This window comes from Seriola aureovittata, chromosome 22 (assembly GCF_021018895.1).
Source record: "Seriola aureovittata isolate HTS-2021-v1 ecotype China chromosome 22, ASM2101889v1, whole genome shotgun sequence".
NCBI classification, from domain to species: Eukaryota; Metazoa; Chordata; class Actinopteri; order Carangiformes; family Carangidae; genus Seriola; species Seriola aureovittata.
In genome coordinates, this window is record NC_079385.1 from 400,519 (window position 1) to 410,484 (window position 9,966).

Genomic DNA, 9,966 nt, shown 5'->3' on the forward strand with positions numbered 1-9,966 from the left:
AGCACAAATTAATAATTCATGGATAGTTTAAACTGTGTCAGCTATAATGTAAAGGGTATAAATAGTCCAATTAAGAGAAAAAAAATTCAACCAACTTAAAAAACTACAATGTTCTATAGCAATGATACAAGACACTCATTTGACAGAAAAAGAGCACTTAAAATTAAGAAGAGAATGGATGGATCAGATATATAACTCCTCCTTCTAAAACGGGAGGAAAAGAAGAGTTGCTATCTTGCTAAATAAATCAGTTTATTTTAGCCATGAAAAAACAATTGAGGATAAAGAGGTACTAAAGTTACACTGGTTAATCTATATGCCCCGAACGAAGACTGTCCAAATTTCTTTAAGATGATAGCAGCTCTACTAGCAGACAAAGCAGAGGGAATTATTTTAATAGGTGGAGACTTCAACTGCATTTTGAGGCAAACTGTAGATAGGCTTCCAGCAGGAGTAGGCCCTATGTACAAGAAATCAATAACTCTTCATGCAATGATGGATGAACTAGGCCTGGTGGATGTCTGGCGCCAGCTACGTCCTAGAGAAAAGGACTATACTTTCATGTCACATGTACATGACAGCCACTCTAGACTGGACATGTTTTTGATATCAGAAACAGATATTTACAGAACCTGTGAATGTAACATAGAACCAATAACTATATCAGACCATGCTCCTGTAACTCTAAAGATACAGATAGGACCAAACAAACAGTTTAAATACTGGAGACTCAATGTATCATTATTAAACGATGAAGTAATTCAACAAGAAATCTGTGAAAACTTAACAGACTATTTGAAATCTAATGATAATGACGCAGTCTCCCCCTCTACTCAACATAATTGCTATTTCATCCAGTTTAAAAAAACAAAGACTAGCTCAGCAGGTTGGATTAGAGAGGGAAATTAAAAAGCTAGAGGCACAGTATCAACAATCAAAAAAAACACCAAGTCCTGGTATTATTAAAAGAGAAGAGACAGAAATTGGATGACCTATTGACCTACAAGGCAGAAGGAGCACTGCGATTTATTAACAGGAAGTACTACGAATTTGGTAACAGAGCAAGCCGCCTACTGGCCTTCCAGCTGTGTAAAGCTCAATCTAACAGAGTAGTGCATTAAATACAATGCCTGAATAATAACCAGATGTTAACCCAACCAAAAGATATCTCAGAGGCATTTGCTACTTATTACCAAAAGCTGTATACAGCTGAAGATCAGCCTCATAAAAAAGAAAAGATTGAATCCTTCCTTAATTCAATCAATTTAACCAGATTAACAGTAGAGGAGGCAGATACAATGACACGTCCAATTACAGAAGAAGAAATCAAGGAAAATATTCTCAGACTTAAAAATAACAAATCTCCAGGGGTAGATGGCCTTCCTGGAGAATATTATAAAACCCTGATAAATGAGTTAACTCCAATTTTGTGTAGAGTCTATAACTACGCTCTAACAGAAGGACACCCCCCTGGGTCATGGTCAGATGCAGTGATAAGTGTTATTCATAAAGACAATAAAGACTCGACTCTATGTACATCTTACCGCCCTATCAGTGTCCTATGTGTAGATCTTAAAATCTTGACTTCCATTATAGCAAATAGAATACAAAAATACATTAGAAAACTTATAAAGTCAGACCAGACGGGTTTTATTAACAATAGACAGGGAACTGATAATGTAAGAAGGGAGCTGTAACCCTGTCACGGGCTATGCCTATAGCAGGGAATATAGAGTTTTTACCATCTACGTATGATAGGGCTTATAAAAGATGGGCAGAGACTGGTCTGATAATAATAAATCAACTCCTGGATGGACAGGTATTTAAATCTTTTCCACAACTTAGAGACAAATTTGACTTACCTTCAAGTGATCTATATAGATACTTACAAATCAGACATTATGTCACAAAAATACAGATTGGGAAAATATACGAAAGGAACCTACAAATATAGAAAGCTATTTCATACATCTGTTTGAACACTGTTCTTTAACAAAAAAACTAATATCCCACATGTACAAAAAATTAATGATGGATATGTCAGACAATACACTACACATCAAGCAACAATGGGAACTGGAGCTGAATGCAATAATAGATGATGACTCTTGGGAAAACATATGTTCCAGATGCCATAGGGGGTTTGGAAGCTAACTATACAAATAATTTGACTGGAAGGTCAAAATTAGCTTCTTCAGGACACCACTAACAACTTTTGTTTCCAAGAACAATCCCAGCAACAAATGCTGGAGGAACTGTGGTATGGTCGGTGACCAGACCCGTCGCCAGACATCAGTCTTAAGGGGGGCACAAGAAATGCATGGGAGGGCACAATTATTATTAACCTACAGTACGTATATTTTTAAAATCTTATACTGTATTCGCGCATCATGTAATCATCACGTTAAACATAACCAACAGCAATATGACCAGGTATAGCCGACAACATCAGTCCTCATAGTTTAAAGCAATACATTACATAGAAGCAACGTTATGAATATCCATAAAACACTGAACTATATAACATATTAGATGTAACACCAGAAGCATCTCTCAAACATTGCATTTTAAAGCAGTCAACAGAGGGATATGCATTGCCATTAGACACAGACACACGCACGCACATACACACGCACAGAGACTTTAAACCTAAAGCCAAAACCCCAAAGCTGGCATGAAGCCAGGATCATATGCTGGCCATCTAAATAATTTAACCTCTCTTTGGAGTTGGAAGTGTTAAACTACTTCCACCCATACTTTTAACAAAAAATTCACCCATTGACTCGACGTCTGTAATATTTCCTTATGCCCGCCCACACAGCCAAGCAGTGACTGTATTGGCATATCTATTAAAGATAACTCTATACTCTTCCACTTGGCTACATAAAATGGGTTACACCAGAGTACAAGAGGTTTCAACTGTGCCGACATGTAATAATAATAGGAGGGCCATGCCCCCCCTCTCCCCTGGCAGGAGAAGAGTAGAGAATTTCAGAATTTTACCCTTGTCTCTTTTTATCCCATATGAATCGAGAGATATGCTTATTCAATTCTCTAAATTGTTCCTGAGGAATTTCCACTGGGAGTGATAGAAAAAGATATAATAATGTAGGGAGAATGTTCATTTTAATTGATCTTATTCTACTGCCAAAGTCGAGAGGGAGCAGGCCCCACCCACTGAGGTCATCATATTTTTTTTTTTATTAATGTCATTATAGTTAATATTGAATAACTGTGATAGATCTTTGGGTAAATTTACTCCCAGATACTTGATGTGGGATGAGTGCCAGTTGAAGTTATATTTTGTGATACATTCTTGGGTGGGAGTCTAAATAAATGTCAAACCCTGAGTTTTATTTACGTTGAGGGCATACCCTGAAAATGTCCCATATGTTTCCAATGTTTCCATGAGTTGTAAGCCTGAATCTGGGTCCATGATTGTAACCAATACATCGTCTGCATACAAACTTACTTTATACTCCACTCCTCCTATAAATGTACCCCTCAATTCTGTCTCCTGCCTAATTGCTTGGGCTAGGGGTTCAATTAATAAATTGAAAAGATTAGGGCTAGTGGGGCAGCCCTGCCTACATCCACGTTGTAGAGTTATGGAATTAGAGAGGCTACCTTTAACAACCGACCGAGTCAAAGGCTTTTTCAGCATTTTTCATTGGTACCAGGCGACTTGCAGGTTTTCAAGTTTGAAATAGCCCTGTTTCCTCCATTGTTTTTGGTGAGACAAGTTTATCATTAACTTCTTTACCAAGTATAGCAAGGTCTAGAAAGTTCAGAAATTCAACAATTGTGTTTCTATTAACCTGATTTGACTGAGAGTATAAAGATTTGTAATAGGTTTCAAACAGTGGCGATTGCTCTAAGACTGCAAGGGAAGCTCAGCTTCCCCTAAAATGTCAACAAAATAAGTGGTCAAATATGTACTGTTGTGTGTACATTTCATTGACTAAATATGCGCTAGAACACGTTCATCTTTTGTTCAGAATCAGCTACTTATCACAGGTAACCGACACGACTTCCTTTTCATTCATCCCCGCAGCGCCACAGTGCTTTACACAGTGTAGACGCCAAGCGTCTACTGACTTCAATGGGGAAGCATAGAGTGGGTTGTTCCACTGCAGTGATTCTAGACGGTCATTGGATAAATGCTGGGCTTTGTCCTGCCCATCGGACGCTCAGCGTCTCTGGGGGTCTATGGGGCAGTGGGCTGGCCGGACGCTCGGCTTCTGCATGATGATTGGATGATCCGTCTGAGGCTGAGTCCCTTTTTGATTGACAGCAAAATGAGCGAATCAGCGATCTTGAAGTATAAGCATTCACCGGAGCAGTTTTCAAGTTTTTCATTCCGTTGTTCGGAGTTGATCTGGAGACGTTACTGATCCTCAGCGACTTTGTCTTTGTTAAAAACGACTAGCGTTGTGTTTGGCGACTCTCTTCTGTCACTCTGCGAATTTACATATAAATAAACGGACACATTTTATGATGTAGGCCGAAAATAAGCTTCCCCTCCTTATAAGACCAGCAGCTGCCACTGGTTTCAAATGCTTTCTGTATACCATTAAGGCCGTTTACGGTTTTTGTTTGTAGTAGGGTCTCTGATCTTGTAAATGGTGCTCTCTGCCTGCTGTTTTCTGAGCCTCCAAGCTAAGAGTTTTGCAGCTCTGGGGGCTGCCTCATAATGTTTGCTTCATGAACCTTATGTTTTCTCTACTTCCTCACTTAGTATTTTATCCATTTCCTGTTTGACATTTCTAATTTGGTGTGTGATAGAGGGCTCTCTATTGGTAATGTGTACTTCTACATGTCTCAATCTTTCCTGCAGTCTAAACCATTTTTGGGTTTTCATTTTTTTTCATCGCAGCCGTCCCTGGCAATGATCCTCCTCCTTAGAACAGCTTTAGCTGCATCCCTTAATACAGTGGTTCTCAAACTTTTTACACCAAGTACCACCTCAGAAAATACTTGGCTCTCCAAGTACCACCATAATGACCAACACTATACATTAGCGTAGTAGGCCTAAGCATGCATCAAAAACAAGGCAGAGGTTTTATTCCTAAAGAAGTATATTTAATATTGTCTGCCAGTGTAACATTTTACACAGTTTGAACAGTAACACTGCGCTTAAATATAGGAAAATAAAAAAAACTGTTCTTAAATAATGATTCAATTAAAATATATTGCACATAAAAGTAAAATAATAATAATAATAATCTCTGGCAGCTTTCTCTCCGCACATGATCCGTGTCATCTCTTTGGCTAAAGGTAAACACAACTGTTCCCCAATTGTGTGCGGCTTACCGGCTCTTGCGATCCGGAGGTTGGCACGATATGAAGCTTCCTGTGCTTTGGCTATGGGTGTACCAAAGGACTGAATAGTGGACTTTGACCGTTTCAGTTCATCACATTTTCGTAAAAAAAATTCCACTGGTTTGTCATTAAGTTCCCTGTGTTTGGTTGTAAGATGCGATGGTTTCATGCATTCGTTGCTCAAAACGTCGCCACATATCACACACGCTCTTCCTCTCTCCCGCTCCAAATAAATCCAAATTTGATATCGTTTTCGTCATATCTCCTCACTGGTTTGTGCCTTTTGTTTTTGCTAGCAGCTGCTCTGGGGGCTTCACTGGGGCCTTCACTGGCGCCACCGCCACCTGCACCCTGCCCACACTCGTCCTCTTCAGTTCTCGCTCTCTCCTGGTCCACAGTTCCCTTCGCAGACTGAAGCCACGACATTAGTTTAGTACTCTTCATTATTAAAAACCTCCACCTCTTGCCATTAATTCTTTCCTGCTACCGTGAATAACTGTTGATGTCAACGCATTTATATTTATTTCAGTGATTCTTTGGCGTACCACTAGAGGGAGCCCCGCGTACCACTAGTGGTGCACGTACCACACTTTGAGAATCACTGCCTTAATATATTTGGGTTTACCTCCCCATTTTAATTGTCCTGTAAGCACGTGGCTAGATCTGTCTCCATTGCATTTCTAAAAGTGGGGTCATTTAACAAGCCTGTGTTTAGCCTCCACAGTGTTTTTCGTTGTCTACCATCTAAGTGTAATGTTAAATAGATCCCAGAGTGGTCTGAAAGATCCCTCTGGCCTATTCTGCAGTTTTTCAATCCGTGTAGATCCTTGTTGTAAATGAAGAAGTGATCTATTCTTGAATAGACATTATGTCGTGCAGAATAGAAGGTATATCCTGGGACCGATACATGCATAGACCGCCACACAAGTTTAAAGACTTCTTAAAGACTATTTTGTTTATAAATTTTTCGGTAAGGTTCTCTCTTCTTTTCCTATTTATTTAAGATAAACACAAAGCTTGTGCTACAGAAAATGGACCAGACTCAGTGAATAGCTCCCTAAGCTTAACATGTCCTATGATAACTATTAATTTAGCTGTACAGACTAATGAGCAGTGATAACTAACATGTCTTTGGGGTCATCAGGTGGGAACCTCCTTTCACCAGTGTTTCGTCTAGTTGGTCCCACAACACCTCCAGGAGGCTAGACAGTGATCACTGGCGTCCCAGAGTCACTCCCCTAATGCCAGCCATCACTGCTCCTCACACCACCATTTTCTTTATCTTGCCTATGCTACCACAAACAACACCATCATCAACTCTGACAAAACACACTAGCAGATTCAGCAAACAAACTCCCCTAAACAGTTGGAGAAAGTGGCGGCCATTTTGAAGGAGGCAGAGTCAAGGAGAGAAGCCTTTTTGAGCTAAACTCTCCCCCGCCGGATTAGGCTGTGCTCTTGCCCCCCCCCACCCCCCCACTCTCCAAGACAATGAGGGATGTAGAGTCAGGGAGAGGGGCCTTTTTAGGCTGGCTCTCCCCCGCCGGATTAGGCTGTGCTCTACACCCCCCACACTCTAACACCACACCATGCAACTCACCTAAAACAAACAAACTCACCTAAACAGCCACAGACACACTACAAACCAATTCGATACAAGCAAACAATACAGGCCACCTCACCTGGACTAACCGCATGGTCTCAAAGAGGCTCACACAGGCCACACCCCCACTTAAAAACACTTCCTCTTCCTGGATTTCTTCCTTGCTTCTCCTAAGAGTCTATCTATCCTAAGTGCTCCCCCTGCTGGGCCCCCAGCTACCATTACTACTTCTCATCCAAATCCACTGACTGGATCTTGCTGCCTCATCTGACATGTCCTTTACAATTTTCCTCACACTCTGTCCACTTGCTCCTAACTCCCTTACCAAAGAGACAACAGACCTTGCTACAAATCCTCTACATCCTATTTCCACTGGACAAATCCTAACTTTCCATCCTCGCTGCTCTGCTTCTGCCCCTAACTCTGCATACCTGAGCTTTTTCCTTTCATATGCTTCCTCAACTAAGGCCTCCCACGGAACAGTCAGCTCTATGAAATATACTTTCATTCTACTCCTAGACCACAAGACTATATCAGGCCTTAGCTTTGTAATGGCTATTTCCTGGGGAACAAGAAGCTTTCCTCCTAAATCTACCTGCATTTCCCAGTCACAAGCACCTTCTAAGCTGCCTTGCCTTCTTGTTGTCTTACCAACTTTCTCTCCCTCTTGAACAAACTTGATTGCACCTTTCTTTGTTTTAGGTCCTCCTAAATTTGCCTGCCTCCGTAACTCTTCAATTCCTGCAGCTAAGCTTTTTAGAACCTGGTTATGTCGCCACGTATACCTGCCTTGCGACAGACTAACCTTACACCCTGACAGAATGTGCTTTAAAGTTGCCGTACCTGAACACAATGAACATAGTGGGTCTCCATTTACCCAGAGTTTTAGGTTCTGGGGAGTTGGCAGTACATCATAAGTTGCCCCTATCAAGAATCTAATACTACTTTCCTCCATGCTACAGAGTTCTTTCCAGCTAAGCTTTTTCTTATCTACACCTTCCCAATTCACCCACTGTCCCTGCTTAGCCTGGGCCACTGCCTTAGCACCCCTTAATAATTCCTCCTGTCTACGAACCTGCTCCACAACTAGCTTTCTCTTCTCCTTGGGACCTGCTCTACTCCACACCGGTTTGCCTGGGCCAAGCCCCAAGCCTCCCCGGCCTATTTGGACATTACCCACAATCTCTGTATGCCTAAGCGTTGCTTCTGCCTCCTGCACTGCGATTCTTGGATTCCACTTTCTCCCCTTGATTGGGTTTGGAACCACCTTACTAACTACCGCATCTTTGCTCCCAGATAACAGGAGCTCTGTCCTAACCTTGGTACATTTAAACTCCTCCACTAGACTAGTTACTGGGAGCTGAAGTATGCCTTTCCCATACAGTGCCACTGTGCTTAAACATCTAGGAACACCTAGCCACTTCCTAATGTAAAAGCTAACTAATTTTTCCATTTTTTCTGCAGTGGATATTGGAATCTCATATACAGACAGTGGCCACATCAGCCTGGGAAATAACCCAAACTGCAGACACCACAGTTTCAACTTTCCTGGCAGCCCTGATTTATCTATTCTATCCAGTCCCTCAGCAACATCCTTCCGAAACTGCACTACCTGTTCTCCGTCATTCAAGTCTGCCTTGTACCACCTACCTAGACTCTTTACTGATTTTTCCCTAATTATTGGAATTTCCTCTTCATCTATTACAAACTTCCTATCACTTAACTTCCCTCTGCTTATTGAGATACTTCTAGACTTACTAGGCTTGATTTTCATACTAGCCCACTTTAAGTTTTTATTAAGTCTCTCAAGTATTCTTTTCATACATGGCACCGTTGTAGTTATCAACGTCATGTCATCCATGTAGGCCCTAATTGGTGTAAGGCGCACCCCATCCTGCCGCCTCTCTCCACCTACAACCCACTTAGAAGCTCTAATGATTACCTCCATCGCCATTGTGAATGCCAATGGAGAAATCGTGCACCCTGCCATGATGCCTATTTCTAGCCTCTGCCATCCTGTTGTGAAGCCTGCTATGCTTAAGCACAGCCTAATATCTTGGAAATACAATTTTACTAAATTAACCACTACTCCAGGTACTTTAAAATAATCAAATGCCTCCCAAATAAGGCTATGTGGCACTGAACCAAACGCGTTTGCTAAATCCAAAAATATGACATTCAAGTCTCTTTTCTCTGTCTTGGCTGCCTGAATCTGATGCCAAATCATGCTAGTGTGCTCTAAACATCCTGCGAACCCTGGTATTCCTGCCTTCTGTACTGCAGTATCAATTAAGCTATTCCTTTCTAAATAACTAGTTAATCTCCGTGCGACTATGCTAAAGAAGATCTTCCCCTCTACATTTAGGAGAGAGATCATTCGAAACTGACTCAGGTCAGAGGATTCCTTCTCCTTTGGGATAAAAACACCTCCTGCCCTACGCCATGCTCTGGGAATAACCTGTTTCTCCCAAACTATTCTTAATTGCCTCCACAAAAACTTTAGGATATCAGGTGCGCTTTTATAAACCCGGTAGGGGACTCCATTTGGCCCTGGGGCCGAAGAAGCCTTTGCACGCCTGACTACCTCCTCAACCTCCTTCCACCTGGGTGGTCTAACATCCATCTCATGATCTATCTTTCCTACTGGCGGCATGTCAGGTGGAAGGCCTATTACTCTATTCTGCTCAAAATCTGAATATGTGTTAGTTGTATCCAATAAAGGGGTTAAGAAGCACATTGAAGTCTCCACCGCAAATAAGGATCTCATATGTTTCAGATGCAATCAAACACCTTTTTAAAGAAAGACATGTTGCTTCCAGGAGGGGCGTAAACGTTGAATAATGTTCTTTTTCGTCTATTTTCCCTATTAAATCAAATGTGCCCTCTTTGCTTGCTTATTTCAGATATGAATTCAAACCAAATTGAGTCGGATATCAATATGGCAACAACTTTTATTTACCATTTTTATATGATGAAAAGAAGGTATATCTTTCTTAGTTTTTTCGTGTTGAGCATCAGGAAGGTGGGTTTCCTGACATAAT